At 44.9% G+C, this 22,155-nt stretch overlaps 1 protein-coding gene across 1 annotated transcript in view; it reads right to left on the minus strand.

Moving 5' to 3' along the window:
• The window catches only part of LOC146805376 (interleukin-18 receptor accessory protein-like), a 253,044-nt gene extending 237,254 nt beyond the window's left edge, over positions 1–15,790 (minus strand). The window contains exon 1 of the mRNA XM_085622596.1: positions 15,535–15,790. The gene's annotated coding sequence lies outside the window, so the exon portion shown is untranslated. The remainder of the gene's footprint in view (positions 1–15,534) is intronic.
• Between the last annotated feature and the right edge of the window lie 6,365 nt (positions 15,791–22,155).

A 22,155-nucleotide genomic window follows, 5' to 3' on the forward strand; every position in this document is an offset into this window, starting at 1 on the left:
TTAGAGTGGTGCACGTAATGGGCATAAACCTGGGGGCAGACATATCAAAGTGTTATGCAACTCAAAGCAGAAATACAACTTGCTGAGCTGCACTGCGTGGCAGAGAGTGAGCAAGTGTGCGCCACATCTAATATGATATGACGCATTCCTTCTTCCTCCCTGCGCTGGAACACTGAGTGCTGCCTAGCGCCAATGCCGGCAGGCTTGGGCCCTGGTGCAAGGGTGCCTGCATTGCAGGCAGGATTGTTTTTGTGCAGGAAAGGACACCTTATTGCACAAAAACAATCCTTAGAGGCATTTACGTCTTGAAAGAAAGAAAGAAAGAAAGAAAGAAAGAAAGAAAGAAAGAAAGAAAGAAAGAAAGAAAGAAAGAAAGAAAAAGAGAAAGAATGAAAGGAAAGTAAGAAAAAAGAATGAAAGAGAGTGAAAAAGATAGAGGAAAAAGGAAAGAGAGAGGGGAAGAGAAGAAAAGAGAAAGAAGGAAAGAAAGAAGCAATAAAGAAGGAAAGTAAGAAAGAGAAAAGTAAAGAAAGTAGGAATGATAAGGAAAGAAGGAGAGTAGGAACGAGTGAAGGGATGAGAAAGTGAAAGAAAGAGAAGAAGAAAGAGAAGGAAAGAAAGAGCGAAAGAAAGAAGGAATGTAAAAGAGAACAATGAAAGAAGGCAAAAGAAAAAATAAATGAAAGAAAGAAAGAGAGTGAGAAAGAGAAAAGGAAAGAAGGAAGGAGAAAATAGGGAAATGAAAAAAGAAAGCAAGAATAAAAAAGGAAAAATGAAAGAGAGATGGAAAGAGAGAAAGAGAGAGGCAAATGAGAAGGAAAGAGAGAAAGAAAAATGAATGAAAGAAGGCACATGTAAAAAGAAGGAAAGGGAAAAAGAAAAGAAAAAACAAAGAAATAAAAAAAGAAAGAAGATAACTTAATACAGAACAGTTTCAAATGGACACTGGTATACTGTGAAATAGCAGCAGTCAGAAAAGCAAAACACCCCAAAGGGAAACTACAACAGCCGGTGGCGGCCGGCATGGTTCACGGGTGGTGAGGCGGGTGCGCGGGTGGGGCGCAAGGGGCTGTGGGGGGGGAAACGGTGCACAGTTTTAAAAAAGTAAAATAAAAAAACACCTTGCCGTGCCGGGTCCTGCTTCTCTGCTCCTGCTCTCCTCGTCGGACCGAGGCACAGGAAGCACAGCCAGACTCCCCTGACCTATCACAACGCCGCAATGCAGCGTTGAGATTGGTAAGCACCCAGGCTTCCCTGACCAATCACATTGCTGCAATGCAGCATTGTGAATGGTTTTGAGCGTCCTAGTTCGACGCTCAACCAGGGAATGGGGGCCTGGGCTTGTTCTCCATGCAGTCTATAAATCAGCCTGCATCGAGACTGGGGAAAGTGTACATGACTGGTTTGGGCAGCCCGAGAGGGCCGGCCAAACAGTCATTGTTCACTTAGTAGTGGGCAAACCACTCCTCCCTTGCTCTGCTCCAAGAGCAGAGCCTCTCGTCCACCCACTGGCCCACAAAGGAGCAGGAGACATTAAATGATAGTAACTCAAAGTTATTATCATTTTATGTTTCCTTTACCTAGCAGTGCACTGCTTAAAAGCAGTGGAGTGACGGTCCTCCACCATAGCACAGGAGCCGCCCCTGACAACAGCATTGGCAGGAGATGGGATCTGATAAAGATGGGATGTGCATCAAACGTGTCCTGCTGTCACAGCAGGCTCCGAAGACAAAGGCACCACCAAAGTAACTATAAATTAAAAACAAAAACTCAATAGTTGAAGGAACTAGCTTGTGTGTCAATGTTCTCCTTCTTATAAAGCAAAAATCAGTCACTGAAAGTGAAGTTAACCAGTGGCTTAAGTAGGCTGACCCACTGCTCCATGCTATATGCTGTATTGGGCTGAAGCAAAATGTGAATGACACAACAACAGACCAATGACTGAAAAAAGGTAGTTGAAAACCCCTATATGTAAGTATATTATACATATTATAGTAAAATCTAAAGGTCTTGGCTAACACCAGACCTAAACAATGTTGCTGCACTGCTGCTAAAACCTAGAGATTGCCTATCTTTATTCCCTTTATTATACCTGTAATATGATGCAACAGGGAGATTCACGAATCAGAATTGACTAATCAGTAGGCTGATGCAAGATTCAATTAACCTGGTCAGTGTGACTGCTCTCCCCCGCGCAGCTCCATCACTAAGTGTTGCCCCCTGTGCTCCTTTGCAGGGTGTTTAAGGCCCTCCTCCTCCCGCAGGATCCAGCTTGCACCTTATCCCTGGTGATCCAGTGGGAGAGCACTCTGCTCTTCTGCTGCTCTGCCCGTGCCTCTTCTTTGTGTCCTTTTGCTCTCCTTCGTTTTTCACTCTTTCCCTTTGCTCCACAACTAAGCAACAGGTCCTCTGGGACCCATGACCAGAACCATTCTTCCAGGGGATCATGCATCTTGGATCCCTCAACCCCCTCTGGTAAGCCAATGATGTGCAGGTTATTCCTCCTGGATCGATTTTTTGCGTCTTCTGCCCAATCGTCAAAAGCCGCCACCATGGACAATAATTGGGAGACCCTAGGAGGGAGGCGGTATTTGAGTCACTGTGGTTATCCAGACGGAAGTTTAGGTCTCTGAGTAGGATGGAGTCTGTCGATGTAAGGGCGTGGGGTGTGATGAAGTCAGCGATGGCATCGGTAAAGGGTGCGTGGGGGCCAGGAGGCCTATAGATGATGGTCCAGCAGAGAGTTGATTTGGGGTTGGTCTGGATCTTGAAGTGGAGGTGCTCCCTGAGGTTTGTTGTGTCGTCCGGGAGGGTGGTCATGCGGAGGGTGCTTTTGTGAATGATGGTGATGCCTCCTCCTGAGCAGATGTGGCAGTCCTTATGCAGGATCTTGTATCTGTCAGCGGAGTTGACGGGGAGAGGAGTTGGCCTAACGGCTAGGGAGCTCGACTTCAGACCTGGGGAACTGGGTGTGAGTCTCGGTAATGACGCTGAACATCCTGTGATTCTGGGCAAATCACTTAATCTCCCCGTGCCTAACAAAGAATGAATGTGTGTCCTAATGTAACGTAACTGGTGCTATGTACTGACCTGAGGCGCTCCAACGCAAACATTTTCATTTTCCCAGACTACACCAGGGCATTCCAGTGAGACTGTCGCCCATCTGAAGAGATCAAGCAAAAATTCTTGGTGCTTAACATCTGCTATTTTCTCTTTTTTCCTACTCAGCTTAAATACATTTTTGCCTCTTCCACGTATTTTTTTCACACTCCTGAATAGGCCTGGGAATGGGTGATGGAGAAATGACCACTGTGGTCATGACACTCTACAAAACTGCTGGAGCCCGGGGGAGGCGGAGCCCTCCTTCACACACTGCCCAGGAATGTTTCAAGTGGCGTTACAGATCCCATGAGGTAGGGGACAAACTTCAATGAGTCCAACTGGTAAAGCGAGACACTGCAAACCGTGGACCAAGAGGCAACCATTCCTGACACTCTGGTGCTTTTAAAGCCTACTGAAAACGGATGTATGACGTTACAACGCATGCTGTTACAACGCATGCTGTTACAACTAAAGTTTTACAACGTGAGTGCATTGACAACGCAGGACATTACAACGCAAGTCTTTACATCGACTTGCACTAGATGGCGTGCTAACATTAAAAAAGTCTAATTTACTATTCCAACTCCAGTCCACGTAACAGTAGGGAAGGTGTTGGGATAGTAAACTACACTATTTTTAATGTTAGCACGCCATCTAGTGCAAGTCGATGTAAAGACTTGCGTTGTAACGTCCTGCGTTGTCAATGCACTCGCGTTGTAACAGTTTCGTTGTAATGGTAGTGCGTTGTAAAAGTTGCGTTGTAAGGGTTGTTCCCCACTGAAAACGTATCAGACTCCATGCCCTGACTGCTGTGAGACAAACCTACAAGAGGCAGTGAACAGACTTGCCTCATGATGATGCAGTGGGCGAGACCTGATTGGCGTTGGTTATATATAGTTAAATGCTAAACTACTATGCTGTGCTGCTTCACTAGTTTGTTTTCTCTTGTGACATTTCTACTCTAGTCGCTGTGACTGTGGGCCCCTTTTCTCATTTGCTGAATGTCACTGTCAGGCACAATTATCCTTGCAAGGGCACATGGACCGCATGTCCATATATTTTCTTTATTTCGCCCAGTTCTACAATAAAATGTTCTTTGTAGGGACAACAGATGTTTCGTGGGTGGAAGTATGGGGAAGGGAGATGTTGGGGGCAGGGTTGTTTTGATCATTTATGTTGTTATTCCTGGTTTTTCTTTCAGGTACTCACCACACAAGCTCTCCACAGCCAAATTTGGCCAAACTAGGGGCTCAAGAGGAACCACAATTCTCCTACAGAAAACCTTCCCACTCGTGATCCACACTACATTTGCAGATCCCCATGGGCGATATGTCAGGATTGAGGGGTGACTGGAGGCTGTTCAATTCACCTTTGTTTCAGCTTTGTTCCCCACACCTTCTACAACACCCTCTATGCGCTTTCGGATCCTTGGTGGCAGATTTGCCTCTGGTGATGACAGTGTTTGGCGAGGATTTTAATGCGGTCCTAGATCCTGTGTGGGCCATGTCAGGGACTCCGTCTATGGACAGACTGGCTCGTCCTGCACACCTTATGGCCTGGTCAGACTCCGTGGGCCTCTGCGATGCTTGGCGTTCCTGGAGCCCCCACGCAGCGCTCTTAAACTCACCAGTCTGCAGCCCACAAAACTAAATCCAGAACTGACCTTCTTTGGCTGCAGGCTTGTGACTTGTGCTTGTGATGTGGCCAGATCTTACCAACGGGCATCTCCTATCACGCACCTCTACTTCCCGAGTGGGGTATCCCTACTAATGCCCTTCGCCTGAAGTGGAGATTCAATGCTTGGTACTTAACCAATCAGGATTGCGCAAAATTTGTGGAAGATGAACTCATGCCTTTTTCCAAACTATTGAGAGATCGTTATCCTCTGAGGCAACCTTATGGAAGGCGAGTAAACCAGCGTTGTGGGGTTGTATCAAAGGCTACATATGGAGGAGGGGCCAGAGGCGATGGGCACAGGTAACAGACTAAGAGGCCCTGCTCCTCGCTTTGGAGCGTCGCACGGACGATATGAGATCAGGAGACATAAAACACCATCTGGAGATACTGCGGTCTAAGCTCTTTGAAAGAGGCCCGGCAGTGCTGGAGGGCTTCCAGTCCACGGGTATATCCGTCGGGAGACAAATCGGCACGGGCACATCGGGCAACCTGTCGTACTGGCTGGTGACTAGAGGGGTCTTCAAAAGAGTGGTCCTGGCCATTAGGGACCCTGATCGTGTCCCTCACGAGGAACTGCCAGCAATTGCTCAAAAATGTGTGACCTTTTATCGAGATCTTTATGCGGAGCGCGTGACCCTGTCCAGTAAGTAAGCGCACCCCCTTGATAGATGTGCCTCTGCCGTCCATTTCTCCCTCCCTTGCTCGAGAGCTAGATCAGCCACCGCCAGCAGAGGAGATTGGTCAAGCCATAACTGATCTACAATCTGGCAAGGCCCCGAATTCTCCGTTGGGTTTTATAAACGCTATCAGGACATTCAGACTCCTCATCTCCTGACTCTCTATAAAGAGGTGCTCGAGAGAGGCTTGTTTCCCTCAGAGTTGGATGTTGCCACCATTGTGGTTATACCTAAGGCCGGACAGTTGGCAGACATATCGCCTGATCTCTCTCATCAATGTCGACATCAAGATTTTTGCGAGGGTCTTGGCATCCAGACTGACTCGATCTGTCACCTACCTTATACATCTAGACTAGTACGGCATTATGCTGTATTCAAAGAGTAAAGCTGGGCCTCTCTCTGTCGTTCCGGCTGGGATGTACTCTGACCCTCCCCCTTATAGATTTTCAAAAGGCATTTGAAACAGTCTCCTGGTCGTTTCTCGTGGCCGTGCTTCACAGGGTGGGCCAAGGGCCAACCTTTTGCAGACTAGTGGGGTTGCTTTACTGGGCCCTCTCTGCAGAGGTACAGATTAACGGCATTCTCTCCCCACCCTTCACCATTTGCAGAGGGACGCAACAGGGGTGTTCTTTATCGCCGCTGCTTTTTGCCCTTACCATGGAACTATTGGCGCACTTGGTGCAATGCAACACGCAAGTTTAGGGCTGGCGATAGGGGAGCGGGGTGGAGGATCACATTGTCCTCTACACGGACGATGTCCTTCTTTTCCTTAGTGAGTCACGAACATCAGGCCCCAGATGTCTTGAGCTCCTTCACCTTTACTCTGAGGCATCAGGTATGCGAGTGAACCCCAGTAAATCTGTGTTGGTAGAGTCGATGGTGAGGCTGCAGGACAGTATTGGTGTCCTGATATTCCTCTCAGGCATAACTCCTTCATGTACCCAAGGATCCACATTTCCTGCCTTCCAGACCTAGCCTGATCTCTACACTTTTGCTCCCTCACCTCAGCACTGGACCGTAATTTCCATAACCGGTCTTGTCTTCAAATAAACCCATTGGGGCGGACTGCAGTGTTCCAAATGGTATGTCTTCCCAGATATGTCTACACTTTGGCGGGGGGGGGGGTCCAGTACTTATACCGAGTTGGGCCTTTGAAGTAGGAAGACTTCAAAGAGATGCTTTGAAGTGTGCAAAACCCTGCCTTTCCTGTCCTGACTCTAGGCTCCAGACTCACCACAGCAGGTATGCAACCCTTTGTGTGGGGACAGGACACTGCCACTTCAGGTGTAAAGTGTCAGCTTCCCCCTACCATCCTACTCAGGAAGACTCATCAACATGAAGATAGCAACTCAGTCACATCTACCCTTCCTTTGTGTGTGGCTTTCTGGAAGGAATGCAGGAAGCCAGTTGTCACTCACCACAGACGTGTATTCCAGAGACAGGCAGAAGGTACCAAATGGTTTAAGTGAGAAAAGGTCAGCTTTGTAAAAGTGCAATTTTCAGAACTGCTGTTTAAAAATCAACTTCACCATCAGTTGTGTTTTTAAATTGTGACTACAGAGACATCACATTTGGGTGAATTACACTTATAAAGTGTAATAAGGCAATCACAATGTTATCCTATGGTAGAGACTGGCCTTGCAGTAGTGAAAATAAATTTAAGAGTATTTCACTACTGGGACATGTAACTCTTAAAAGTACATGTCCTACTTTCAAAACACACTGCACCATGCCCATGGGCTGTCCAGGACCTACCTTAGGGGTGACCTATCTGTAATAAAAAGGAAGGTTTGGGCCTGGCAAGTAGGTTAACACATCAGGTCATCATGACAGTTTAAAGCTCATCATGACAGTTTAAAGCTGCACACACAAGCTCTACAGTGGCATACCTGAAACATGTTTAAAGGGCTACATACATGGGTAGCACAATCAGTGCTGCAGGCCCACTAGTAGCAATTAATTTACAGTACCATTTTACTAGGGTCTTATAGGTATATTAAATATGCCAATTGGATATAAGGCAATATTACCATGTTTAGAGGAGAGAGCACATGCACTTTAGCACTGGTTAACAGTGATAGAGTGCTCAGAGTCCTGAGACCAGCAAAACAAATTGATAAAAAAGTGGCAGGCAAAGGCAACATGTTTAGGGGTGAATCTGCAGAGAGGGCCTGGAACAACCTGACCCCATCCAGCCTGAAGCCAGGGGGGAATATCAATACCTTGACGCACTTTCTTGCTTAGAAGATCGAACACGGGCAATGGCCCTCTACTACAAAGCACCTGTCAATTCTACGCTCTTGTGAATTCAGTTGGAGCCCTCTGTTTGCACTCCCCTGAGCCATTGAACTGACCCATGGGGAACTCTTCTCCTCACCACTGGACCCCATTTGTGAAGCACCTAACCTTAATTTGCTCACAGATGCATTCCAGTAGGCAGATAGTACTGCCATGGCCAACAGAATGATGTTGCACATTCCACCCCTTGGATTAGATTTCTCTTCCCTAAGCAAGAAAGCCTCTTCCCACAAGAACAGAAACCAACAGAGGCCACTGGCAGCTGTCAGTGTCAGGAGTCAGGTCCCAGGCGATCCACTGCCAGGTGGAGGCTCTAAGCAGGGACATTGGGCAGACCTATTGTTAAGCCTTGGGGCTGGCAAGGAGTGGACTATGGGCTCCTGGGGGTTCTCTGACCTCTAGGGTTTCTCAGAGTGAGGGGCAACAGCCTCAGGTGGTAGGCTCCCTACTTCCACTCTCCCTCCCACCAATTCAGATGTGGTATCCTGAAACTGGTTTGCATCCTGAGGCTGAGCACAGGGAAAAGGTGAGTATTCCCTCATCCTGGCCCTTTCATCTGGGATCCTGCACCCTTCAGTTATGAGTGGTATCCCCCTAAAACTGAACTGTCAGGGCACCCTGGGTGCCCCCCCTCTCAGTTATCCTGACACCAGGGGCAACTCATTCCCCATAATGCAGTCTATGGGCATCTGGGGACTAACCATGACCCTTGTCTGCTCACCCCCCCCCCACTCCAGAGATACCAGGGCCATAGGGAGAAAAAACATCCTGCCCATGAGCCTCAGTTACCCTACACATATGGCCAGTGTACTGCTCTGGGAAATCTAGCCTTTTCACTACAATCGTCTGACTAGCCCCGGTGTCTCTCAATGCAGTGACAGAGATCCCATTCACTTTCACCTGGTGGAAGTGACAACTCCCATCCTTAAGGATCACAAGCTCACCCTCTGGTTCTATCCGTCAACTAAGGGAGATGAGGACATGGTCTATGACCTGTCCCTGGAGACTATTTACCACTAAGGTCATACTGGCCACCCCTGTAGAGTTCCACTCAGTGGGTGGTTTCTTTGAACAGACAGAGTCCCCCTGCTTGTGTCCTAACTGGAAACACTCAAAGCATCAGTTTTGGAAATGGGGCACCCTGGGCCACCACCACTCCAGAACCACTTTGCTGTTTCTTATATGGGGCATGAGAACTCTTTCCCCCTCTTTAGTCTTGGACTTGTCTGGGTCATCTTTGCTGGGGAGAATCTGAATCACCATGCTTGCGGGCACTCCCACGTACCTTCTTGGACACTTTGGTGCTGACCCAGAGGTCCGCCTCCTCAGCAAGCTTCCTGGAGTCAGTCAGCTTGCTGTCAACCAGGTGCTGTTGCAGTACTTTAAAACAGGTACTGAGTATGTGCTCTCTCTAAATTAAGTTATACAACCCATTGCAGTCATTAACTTTGCTGCCCCGCACCCAAACATACAGTACCTTGCTGGAATAGTTTACAAAATGTACCCAAGACTAGTTGAAGAGCTTCTGACTGTCCCTCAACCTTGGGCGGTACAGTCCAAACTTAGCAATCAAAATGACATTCATGGGAGTGTACCTGGTTTGGCCCCCAATATCTAAAGTAAGAAGTGTGTCCTGTTCCCGTGTAGCCACAAACCACCCCTAACGCTCTTGTGGCATCTTGTGAATATTCAGGGCTATGTCATAGGCAGAAAACCATTTGCAATGTCGTCCCCCACCACATAACTGGGCCCCAAATCCTTTGGGATGCTGACCTTTTTGTCTCCTACAGACTCTGTAGAATTGCTGCCACCATTGCTGGAATCTACTTATTTTGCCCTCAGTTTTAGCTCTTTCAGACTACTTTCATGAGTGAACCTCTCAAAAGAAATGTTCTCCTCCATTTTTAATCTGGGTATTTGCAAGTGAAACTCCATCTATGCCTTCCTGTCCCCCAGTTCCTCTTGGGACTGGCCATCTGATGAAGCACTTCTTCCTGCTCCGGCAGGGGGGATCCAATTCAGGGAATTAGTCCTCCTCCTCCCCTGAAGACTGTATTCCAGGGCTTTTGTCCTTGTCTTGATCCTGATCCTGATCCTCCATATCATCCTCATTCTCATTCTCTTGCACCTCTTCCATCAACTGGTAGAACTCGGTCCAGGCTCTCAGAGCTTTGGGATAGTAGTGTAACACAAAATTGCTGTATGACAACGCACAGACACACGTCCAATCCCACCACTGCCACTAGTTTATGAAACTGGGTTGTTGGTTGACTAGGGAGTAAGTCTTGGTCAAGGAGCAACCACATTCCTTGTCAGGGTAAGGCACAAGCAAACCCCAAATTAACCTGTGCTCACGCCTTAAGTAGCTTGGCACAGAGAATTCAAGCCTAACTCAGAGGCAATGTGTAAATTATTTGTGCAACACTTCAAATATTAAAACAGTGACAGCACACCACAAAAGGAGCCTGCAACAAATTTAGAAAAAAAAAACGTTTAATAAATAAAACAAGACTAAAATGACAAAAATCCAATCAGTAGAACCGAAGATATTGATTTTTGAAGGTTTTAATGAAAATAGTGCCAAAAAGCACAAAGCGCTGATTGGGAAAATCTGGTTGTGACAGACTAGGACAAAGTAACAAGTTCAATCCGACCGCGATGGAGCGTGGGCCAGCGGAGCGACCCAGCTATGCCCGCTAAAGAGAGTTCCTTAAACCTGGCGTGTTGTGTGGATTTGCATAGAAGATGCGCTGCGCACCTGAGGCAATATATTGATTACAAGATACAGCAAGACTGTGAGGTGAGGTCCTATGGCATAATTGTCGAGGATGCCCCTCAATAAGGCATGCAGCAGTCCGGTGTCAGAGATGCAGCACGCAGCGGGCAATGTGTCTTTGCAACTGATCCAAACCACCTAGCAGCAATGATGTGGCCGTCATGCTCTGGGATGCTCCGATCAGCAGAGAAGATGCATTAGTTCTGCTGCCAAGCACCTTAGGCCTACTTCTAAGGTTCCAGGACGGAGGTGGCAACATGTGGTAAGGTAGGCTCACAGATGACAGAGTCAAGGTGCAGGAGAAAGGTTGTTAGAAGTCTGTTGTGTCCCTGGGGCTTCAGACCAGGGCCAGGCAACTAGCCCTTTTGGTCACTCTGGGTTCTGGGTTCAAGAGATGCAGGCCCTATCCATCTCATCCAGGCAAAGAGCAGCAGGCAACTGGGCAGCACAGCAGGGCAGGGCAGCAGTTCCTTCAGAACTGCAGTCCAACAGAGTGGCAGTCCATCAGCAGCACAGCAGCCCTTCTTTCTGACATATCATTCACTGGTCCAGATGTTTACTGAAGTGGTGGTGTCTGAGGTCCTTCTTTTAAACACAGTTGTGCTCTCGAAGAGGGGAGAAGCTTCTAGAGGCATGCATTTGAATTGCACAGCTGCCCTGCCTTCCCTGCCCTGGCTGGAAGATAACTACAGGGGTAGGCAGACGTTTGTGTTGGAGGCAGGAAACAGCCTATTCAGATGTAAGTGAGGCTGGGCCCTGCTCCTCCCTCTCATCCTGCCCGTGATGGCCCGCTCAGTCACACCTAAGCTCCCATTGAGTGTGGCTGTCTAGGAGGAATATACAAAGCCCAACTGACAACTACACACAGTAATGTGATGAGAGACAGGCTCCAGGCACCAAATGGCTAAGGCAAGAAAATTACAGTTTTCTAAAAGTGGCATTTTCAGAATTGCATTTTAAAAACTGACTTCGCCATAAAATAGGATTTTAAATTTTGATTCCAGAAACACCAAACTTGAAGGGTTAGCTCTTTCCATTTGGAAATTACACTTATAAATTGTAATAAGGCAACTTCAATGTTATTATATGGGAGAGATAGACCTTGCAGTAGTGAAAAACGAATGTAAGAGTGTTTCACTACCAGTACATGTAAAACTGAAAAATACATGTCCACCTTTTTACATAAATTGCACCCTGTCCACTGGGCAGTCCAGGACCTACTCTAGAGGTAACCTATATATATTAAAAATGAAGATTTTGGCCAGGCAAAAAGCTTTATTTTGCCAAGTCGAAATGGCAGGTTAAACTGCATACATAGGCTCTGCAATGGCAGGGCTGAGACATGTTTAAAGGGCTACATAAGTGGGTGGCACAATCAGTGCTGCAGGCCCACTAGTAGCATTTAATTTACAGGCCCTTGGCACTTACAGTACCACTTTACTAGAGACATAAGAAAATTAAACATGCCAATTGGGTATGAGTCAATATTACCGTGTTTAGAGACGAGAGCACATGCTCTTTAACACTGGTTAGCAGTGGTAAAGTTCTCAGAGTTCTAAGTCCAGCAAAAAAAAAATCAGCAAAAAGTGGAGGGTACAGGTAAATCATTTGGGGGTGACCCTGCAGAGAGGCCCAGGTCCAGCAGTTGGCTAACTTCCAAAATTCCGTATGCCATCAGACTGAAGGAGGAGTATGTCAGACACAGAGCCAAAGTAGGCTTTGTCATCTTCATATTTAATATCCACCTGCCTCTAAATTGGGCGGTACCTCTCATTGCTGTAAGTGTCATTGCTGATACATATGCTGTGCCCAAGGACTTGATAAGGGGATGTGAGAGACAACAATGAGCTCTTAAAAATTTACAACTGCCCCTCATGGAGGTAGACCTAGGCACAACTATCTTAGAAAACTACTATCTAGTCGCCCAATTGAAATGGGTTTCATTGTGTGCTATTTTACCACCTTTTCCTGAGGGTCTTCATATGCAGAATATGTTAGGCAAAAAGCTGCTTTTGACCAGCGTTTTCTTGTATCCATCCAATCAGCAGGATGACATCATGCTGTTAACGGGAGTGCACCACTGCTAGCACAGAGTACTACACAAGGCTAAAGCGAAGATAGCTTACTCTCCATTATTATCTATGTGGTGTATGCTTGAATTCAAACAGATAGAACGAAATACGGATGTGGTTGCGTGGTAAGATGCAGATATCACAGTAATAGGCATCTTATATGACAGCACAGTGTGTCATACATTATGCTTGTTACAAGAAATTCCCAAAATTACACCATTATGCAACGTCGATCGAAAAATTGTAATGCTGGAACAATGTGATCACTTACTTACACAAAAGCCAATTACACACATTTCTCGTCCTCTAATTAGAAACCCCAATAGATATGTGAGTGATAGATTTAAACAAAAACATATCTGACCAAGAATGGTAACAAATCATTGCATATCTGAAATTATTACAATATAACTTACTATATTTCACATTCTGAACTCCAAGATATCTACAAAAAATGTATTGCACAGCACCTGACAAATGCCCAAGATGAGAAATGAACAATGCCAACCTTTTACACATGTTTTGTACGTGCATTAAAACACTTTGGGCCTCCACCCTCAAGGAGGAGGCACCACAGTCGTGGGGTAGTCTCCGCAGTCATGGCGGAATGTCCACAATGAGAATTCTCATTGGCGAGATTCAGTTGCGGCTGTGGAGACTCCCCCACAACTTTGGGGCCATCACCCGAGTACATGGCCCTTTGTGAATCAGACTCTTCAGGCCTGCCAATAGGTCACTCAAGAAATGAAAATATTGGATAATGTAAAACGAAAAGTCTTCAAAAACCTGCATTCCTGGCTTAAGAATCTGAACAAAGTAAAAGAAAGATTAATACAGATTTATAGATCTAGGGGAAGATTTATCAAACTTTCACAGCAACACAACGCAGGAAAATAACTTGTTGCACTGCTCTTCGTGAAAGGGAGAGTGCCAGAATGTGCCATATTTACCAATATAGAGCATATTCCGGCTCTCTGTCTGCGCTGACACACAATGTGCTGCCTTGCGCCAATGCAGGCACTCTAGGCCGTGGTGTATGGGTGCCCGAGTTGTAAGCAGGATTGTTTGTGTGTGGGAAGGGGCACATTTCTTCACAAGAACAATCCTCAGAGGTGTTTTACTCTTTATAAGTGTGCTGCACAATGTGGCACACTTAGAAAGAGGAAACAATGAGGAAAAATAAAGATATTTCTCCTTGTTGCTGGTGGGAAGGCGTACAATTCTGATGCATTCCCAGGTCTACCACTGTTGGTAAACCTGTGAATTTGTCAAAATCCATGGGAGGATGCATGGTAACACACACGGTCCACACATTGAACGCCTCTCTGGGCAGAGTAATGCAAGGCAGTGACTTGTGATGCCTTGCTTTACTCCAGATTAACCAAGCAATGCTGGGCAACGCAATGGTGGCTTGCGTGGCTTGGTAAATGAGACTTTAGGGTTGTGTTGCCTTTGCGCTACCTTGCGTGACGCAAGGGCAACACAAGACTTGGATGAATTTGCCCTCCATTGTTCATCCTATTAAATAGTTAATATGCCCAGAAGTGGAAATCAGATACCCGGCTATATCCTAAAACAGTGGCTTTGGGAATAAGGTAAATGGATGGAAGCCAAGAGCCTGGCATTCGCTAGATCACGACAGAAAAGTACAATCACGTACATAACTAGTTAGGACCCAAAACTCCTGAACCCAACAAAACATAGCCTAACTGAATACATAGTTATGGCAACTCGATAGCATCTGCACCATCAGCATTCACCCCCACCCCTGTGCTCTAACCCCCGCTTCACACCCAGACTCCAGTGTGATAATTGTTCGAACTGCTCATCTCCTGGCAGAAGGAGGTACCACCAGAATGACATCATGGTATGGAATGAATGCGAATAATAGGTCCATCTTAAACATATTATTTGTTGTCCTCATAGTATTAAGGGGTTAATGCTTGATTCTTCAGTGTGGGCAATGTAATGTGACTGGAACAATGCTCTTGGAAATACGTACAATGGTTTTTATGCTTACAAAATCTCAATAAAACGATTTAAAACATTTGAGCTGTGAAATGCATGATTTGCCCCATTTTCAAATGATATCTCCAAGGGGTGGGAGTGACCTCCAGTGAGCATGCCTTGCATACTGGTGAATTCACGATCTGTATTCAGGTTTTCCCGCCACTTTCACAATCACCAGCTGCCACTATTGATCAGGGCAAGGTGGTAATTAAAGAGGAAACATACGTTTGGAAAATCAACTGTGTTAAATGCAGGCCAATAAAGACAACGTATAAATTTAAACACATATTTTTGCTGCCAAACACCAACAGTAAGTGCAAAAATAGTAATGGAGCAAAACAGTACATTCCTTAAGTAAATAATATGTGGCCAGACAGCGTGCGGTTTTGCGCCTTTTCGTTCAGCTACAGTGTGTGTCAATAAAAATACATGTTCGTATTTTATCCACTTAGTAAGATATCAAAGATGACTTTGTTGCTGCTAAACACCACTATCTGCTGCAAAAAGAAATGGACAACACAGAAGAACCTTACAATATGTTATATTGTGCTATTTAACACCTTTGTGCACATTAGTGTCACCTTAGCAGTTTTTTAACTCCTCAATATATTTGCTGGCAGTGGGTGAGTAAACACGTCCATAAGCTTGAACTACTGTACTATGGGTCTGCCAATAATTACACATGAATTCACACTAGCTTTGTAGTCCATTGGCATGCAAAATATTGACAAATAATTCGGTGGGGAATGTACGACAGTTAGACGTGCTTACGAGAACGCTACGAAAAAGAAGATGCATGCCTTATACAGAGAATGTTATGAACCTACAAATAAACACATTTATTGAAGCGGCTCTAAACGCCAATTAAAGCTCACTAATCATCAATAGAATACGCATAAACATTGTACTAGACTAGTCTTACCTTATTTCCTGGCAAAAAAGGCGAATGGGAAGCTGCTGTAAAAATGTTCTTCTGCCAATATTTCCAAAATAATTGTAAGAAAACAGAGACATTGCATTGCTAAGGCAGCTGAGAAGAACATGTATAAAATGTCTTCCTATCTCTCCTATTTCAAATGAAAATACCTGACGAAACGCACAGATATGGAAAGCAAACGTTAAACGAAAGCCATAAGCAAAAGTGACACTCAGGTATTAGAAAAGAGTTTAACAAAAGCATTTCTGAAATGTTTGAGGTTTGGGTTATTCTGTTTCCTGCAGGCTGCAGCGGAACTCTGCTCACAACTTTACATTTTCTTGCACAAACCTGTTGACTCTCTCTCGCGTGCTCTTTCCTGTTGTTCAAGACCGGAAACGCGGCTTTTCCTAATTCGATAGTTGTCACACATTTCTGTTTCAGTCACGTTCTTAACAGAAATAATAAAACAAATTCAGAGACTTTGAGGTTGAGTTTTGAGGCATAGGAGGACAATAACTTTATAAAAAAATGTTAAATATTATGTATTATATAATATAACATTGAAATGACCTTCATACTTATTCATTGTAGATATCTTGAAAACTAATTGGTGGGCTGATAAGCCCGTCCTTACCCTATAATAATGTTCGTACATTGCACACTTGACGGTTAAATAGCATGGCAGTACAAAAGAGTAAGGGAGACCTGCCCTGACGGTAAGGAATTCTAATGAACAAAACAAATGTGGGTGGTGGTTTTTAATTTGTGACCTTGGGGTGAAGGTCTGTGCAACCATGTGCACTGCATGGCTCTACCACATCTAACCAGAAGCATATAAGTATTTTTCTTCAATTGTAAATATTCACATTTCTGGAATGTGATATATGGTTAAAAATGGAATGACTGTGGCTATAATTCGCGTGCAAAGACTCAGTTTTGTGGTGTTCAGTTAGAAATTCGATTATTGTTTAGCAGAGGTGTGCACCTTGTCCAAGCAGGAAGCACAATCTTAGTCAGGGTAAGGCACAAACACACCCTAAATTAACCTGTGCTCCCCCTCTGGTAGCTTGGCACAGAGCAGTCAGGCTTAACTTAAGAGGCAATGTGTTAAGTATTTGTGCAACACTACGAACAGTAAAATAGTGAGAACACCATATACAAATTTTCCACACATTGTTAGAAAAACTGTTCTTAATTTGATAAATAAAACAAGACAAAAATGACAAAAATCCAATAAGTAGACCCAGAGCTAATAATGTTCAAAGAATTATGTGAAAATTGCGCCAAAAGCACAGTGTGCCAACAAGGGATATCTGGTTGTGCTGGACCCAAGGGACAAAGTCAATTGTCCAGGCTGCCTGCGATGGATATCAGGCAGGCTCCAGGGACAAGATTGGGCCAGCTGAGCAAAAGTACATTGGTCTGGATTGCATTCAACGATGAAGATTCTGTTGATGGATGGACTGCGGAACAAAGAGGGAGCGATGCACCTATATCGATCCACGCATTTGCTGGTGATGCAGCATTCCTGGCCACGCAACAGCAGCAATGCATTGGCTCCAATGCAATGCAGAGTTTCAGGCACAACATCGATGCTGTCGTTGATGGGGATGTGAGGACTTTATTTGAAGAGTGTTCACACAGTGGTGGCCTCGAAGGCAGAGAGGGGGCTCCGAGCCACGTACAAGCAACAATGCGTTGGTTCTGGTCCTCACAATAGGGGCAACGTGCCAGTTCCAATCCACGCAATGCTGTAGATGTGTCGGTGCTGAAGAGATGATATACCGGTTTCGTCTCCGCAGTGGCAGTGTAGTGCTGAGCAAGCACCTTAGTCCGAATTCCAAAGGTCCAGGATTGGGGTGGTCGCACTTGACAGGGTAGACTCACAGATGGCAGAGTCCAGGTACAGAAGCAGGATACTTGGAAATCTGTTATGCCCCTGAGACTTCAGATCAGGAGGCAGCCAACTATCCCTTGGAGTCACTCTGGGTTCTAGGGGACAAGTGATGCAAGTTCAGTTCTTCTCACCAAGACCAGAAGGGTACCAAGCAGCAGGTTAGCACAACATTAAAGAAGTTCTTCCAGAGCAGCAGTCCAGCAGCGTGACAGTCCTTCAGGAGCACAGCAGTCGTTGTTCCTGACAGAGTATCCACAGGTCCAGAAGTGTACTAAAGTGGTAGGGTCTGAGGTCCAGTTCTTATACCCAGTGGTGCCTTTGAAGTGGGGGAGACTTCAAGGAAGGGTTTTAAAGTGCAGAGGTCCTCCCTTGCTGCCCTGGCTCCTGACTCAATACACAGGGTAATGCAGCCCTTTGTGTGGCGACAGGACAAGTTTTAGAATGCTACTTAGGTAAGTGGTACATTAAGTGCTGCAGGCTCACTGGTAGCATTTAATTTGCATGCCCTGGGTATATAGTATACCACTCTACTAGGGATGTACCAGTAAATTAAATATGCAAGTTAGGTATATGTCAATCAAACTATGTTTAGGGGAGTGAGCACAAACACTTTAGCACTGGTTAGCAGTGGTAAAGTGCACTGGGTCGTAAGGCCAACAAAAACAAATTCAGTAAAATTGGGGCACGCAGGCAAAAGGTTTGAGGGAAGACCACCCTACGGCTTCCAGGTCTAACATGTGCCTATTGAATTTTTCTTCCCTTGATGTTTGTATACAACCTAAAAACTGTTTCAAAGTGTTTCCAGGGGCGGAAGAATGGAAACAATTACATATCTACTATGTAGAGGAGATTTAAGTGAAAATGAACATAGAAGGATCAGTTTCAGATCCAACAATCAGACAGTTGATCAGGACAAAGAGGCTGCCTGACGTAGAACTCACCCTCATGCCAAACACAAGCAAGGAAGATTTTCCCATATAAATCAGAAAGCAACCTAAGATGCCTCACAGGTTCTTGAACAAGGCGTTGTCCCATGAACATCCAAAGAAAATGGTGCACAAACAGAAATCATGACTTCATTGGGCAGTTTAGGGTCTGGTAAGAACTAAAAAGCCTTAACTTCTGCATTTCACACCTCATATCACACCTCACCAAACCTAGGCCCAATTGCAACATTTGCACTCATGGACATTGATTACTAAATTGCCTGGGCTTGCGAAAGTTTTATCACACACCCTTTTACTGTATTGACTGTATTACATCACAAGAAAAGCATCATCTAATCTTCAACCCTGAATCTTCTCAGGAAATGAAGTCATATGATCTTAACCGTGAGCTCCATTATAATCAGATGATTGATATAAAACCAACACAGAAAAATATCTAATCTTGATACGTTGGCAAGACAAATGAAGGGAGTTAGGAGACATATAGTGAGTTTGCTCAACTTCCCAGGGCTATACAATTGCTACACCAAAGAGAGAAGCACCACAGTCTTAATTAGGAATCTCTTGGCTCTAATCTAGAGGGGCAGCCATCCTAATTCTTAAAAGGACTCTTACCCACTAGTTTTCCTAGTGGCATGATTCATCATTAAATCTTCACCCAGGCATTAACTGTGTCAGGGCTGGTTCGACCGTAATCTTTCAAGGGTGCTCTTTCTATGTGAGGGAAGGATCTCTATTTAAAATTATTTTAGCAATACCTTGTGAAAAACCCTTATGTTCATTAAGACGGTCCCCTGGTGAGATTAAAACCAAAAAGCAATGCTATTTGAGGTTATAATTCTCTCTAACATCTGTGGCTCTATATATTTCAGCCGTTTGATTGCCTGACAAGGTCAGTCAGCTTTCTTCAGGGTCAGATTTACAATCGCCCTTAGCATTCTAATGGGTGACTTGATAGTCTGTGATTAACTCCCTCTTGATTTGAGATAATTTTAACATACATGCATTCAAACTCGTTCATGTATACCACACATACAAACCAGAACTGATAATTTTCCTCATGAATGGTATCTGTAGAACAAGAAAGAAATCATGAATGTTTGCTCTTGTCAGGTTACAGACATAAGGGTTTCTCAGCTTCCTGAAACAAATACTATTAATCCCTGCCCTAGATAAAAATACATTACATTGATGATTAGAGAGTGAGTGCTAATGCTTAACTTATGTACCGCACAAATAATAGGATTACTTAGCACCTTTATTGTATTAAAACGTGTGGAGGAATGGATCATCAGCTAATCTAGAAACAACACAAACTCATTAGTTTCCGGGTCACTACAACAGAATATGTTGTGGAAAATTCCAAATCTGAGCCAAAAGGGAGACTAACTTGTAAAATCGATGTCATATTGTGAAATTTTCTACATGTATCTTTGTGGAGTTACTTTTTATTATTGAGATGTCATGATGCAGTGTACTATATGTCTAATATGGTAATGCAACATTAATCAAAATTAGTCAACTAAGATGAACGTGCAGTAATCCAACTAACACAAAGTTATCACTTTTTTGCCCCTCTAAATGGTGATCTGAGATTTTTTTTTACTATTGTTTTTTTGTAAGCTGTGTCCAATCTCTCCTATTTTTGTGGTTTCTTCATACCTTCTATTTTTGTGACTATGAATATGAAACCCATGGATGTACCCAGAAAGCTATTTACCCTTTAAAAACTGGGCACAATTGATAAAAGTGGCATTTGTCTAGCTATATTAATCATGGTTTCCCTAAACAATCATTGAATTCACAAAATAGTTAATGTAAGCAGTGTGGAAAAAAGATACATTTGTGACAGATTGTAGAATATATAATTTTTTTAATTTAAGGCCTATTTATGAAAGTAATATTCTGTTATGTTCCAAAGACAGTTAATCGAGGTACGCAGAATGGTAGCATGGAAAACACCTACCAGTGGACAGTTTCTTGGACGACATCAGCAGAACATCAGTGGGTGAGAAGTTTAAACTTTAAAGACATTTATATTAAATTAGTTTGAATCATCAAAATAATATTTTGTACCAGTTTAAACCAGTCAATTCGTTATTATTTGGGCCCCACACAGGATGATTAGTGTTTACTTTGTAAAGGAAAAATCATCATGAAACTTCACAAACATGATTCTCATTCCATATAAGACACTAGAAAACCAAAGTATTCAATCACTTTTGTGTTTTATGTTTGTTAACTGCCTTGTTGTCCTGACAAGTACACCCACTTGCCAGGCCTTACCTTCCCTTTTTATGCACATCAGACACCCCTATAGTAGGCCCAGGTACCCCCCTACCTCCTGGGCAGGGTGCAGTGTATGTGAAAGGTAGGACTTGTACTGAAGTGTGTGCCATGTCCTGACAGTCAAAGGTTGCCAAATTCATTTTTCACTGTTGCAAGGCCATCTTGCCCATAGGACAGAATGCTGTGACTCATGTTTCCAGCATATCTTCCCATAGGCATAAGATGGAGAGGTAGAGATTAGTGGGCCTGAACTTAAATTTTAATAACACATTTTTTTTAAAGATGGTTTTTAAATTGTGTGCTTAGAAACCACTTTTTTAAAAGTGGCTGGTTTCTTATCTTGAACCCTCTTGTGTGCCTGGTTGTATATTGCCTGCGTGGGTTCAGATGTGACAGGGTCTGGGAAGTGTCCTGACCCCAGGGAAGAGAAGGTGACACAGCAACAGCCTGAGCCTGCATTTGATGTAGGGGGGGGAGTAGCCCCCTGGATATGAAGAGGACTGTGTTGCTGCCACAAAATGATGGCTCCACCTCCTGCTGAGTGTCTGGGCCCCAGACCCCCACTATCAAAGGAAGAAGGTGTGCCCTGGCAGGAAGGCACCCAGATCTGGTTTGGACTGGGCTCAGAGCCCACTGAACATAAAGACTTCAAAGGCATGTAGGGGTATAAATGTAAGAGCTGAAACCCCTGAACTCAAGACAACAATCCATACTGAAAAAGGACCTACTTTGTGATCAAGAGGAACCTCTGCCAAGGAAGAACAGATGAAGAGACTCAAGAAAAGGACTGCCCTTGCTGTGTGTTCTGGGGCTGGCCTGCAGTTTGCTGATTTGACTAAGGAGAAGACAAGGAACTTTACTGTGTGCTGTGTCCCCCTGCTTGTGAGGACTTTGCTGTGTGCTGTGTCCTGAAGTAGTGTGTGTTTAAGTGCCCGAGTAGAGCTGGTACCCTTTTGTGGAAACTCAGGAACACAAAAGTTTCCAACCGTGTCTCAGCGACGATGTGTGTGTGGTGCTCTTGCACCCTGAGACTGCCGTGTGGTCCGTGGTACTGTTTACGAGGTGCCCGTGATCGCATTGGCCCCGCAGCGTGAAACATCACCCACGCTGCTGAATTGTTGGTTGTGGCCCAAGCTGTCATCGTAACTGAGACTGCGAGTAAAGATTGCCACCGCTGGCCCGAGCCGCAACGTGCTAACGGCGTACTTGGAACTGAGGACTGTGTCTCAGTGACGCTATGTGCGTGGTGCTCTTGCACGCCTGTGGTCCATGGTACCGTATACGAGGTGCCCCGGGATCGCATTGCACCCGCAGCATGAAACATTGTCCACGCTGCTGTTTTGCTGTTTGTGGCCCGAGCTGTCATTGTAACTGAGGCTGTGAGTGAGGATCATCCACCGGCCTGAGCCGCAACGTGCTAAAGGATTGCCTTGAGCTACGGAAGCTACAAGTTGAAAGGGATCGTGTACGTTGTTCATCGAAAAGAATCTG

The sequence above is a fragment of the Triturus cristatus genome, chromosome 8 (assembly GCF_964204655.1).
Source record: "Triturus cristatus chromosome 8, aTriCri1.1, whole genome shotgun sequence".
Lineage (NCBI taxonomy): Eukaryota > Metazoa > Chordata > Amphibia > Caudata > Salamandridae > Triturus > Triturus cristatus.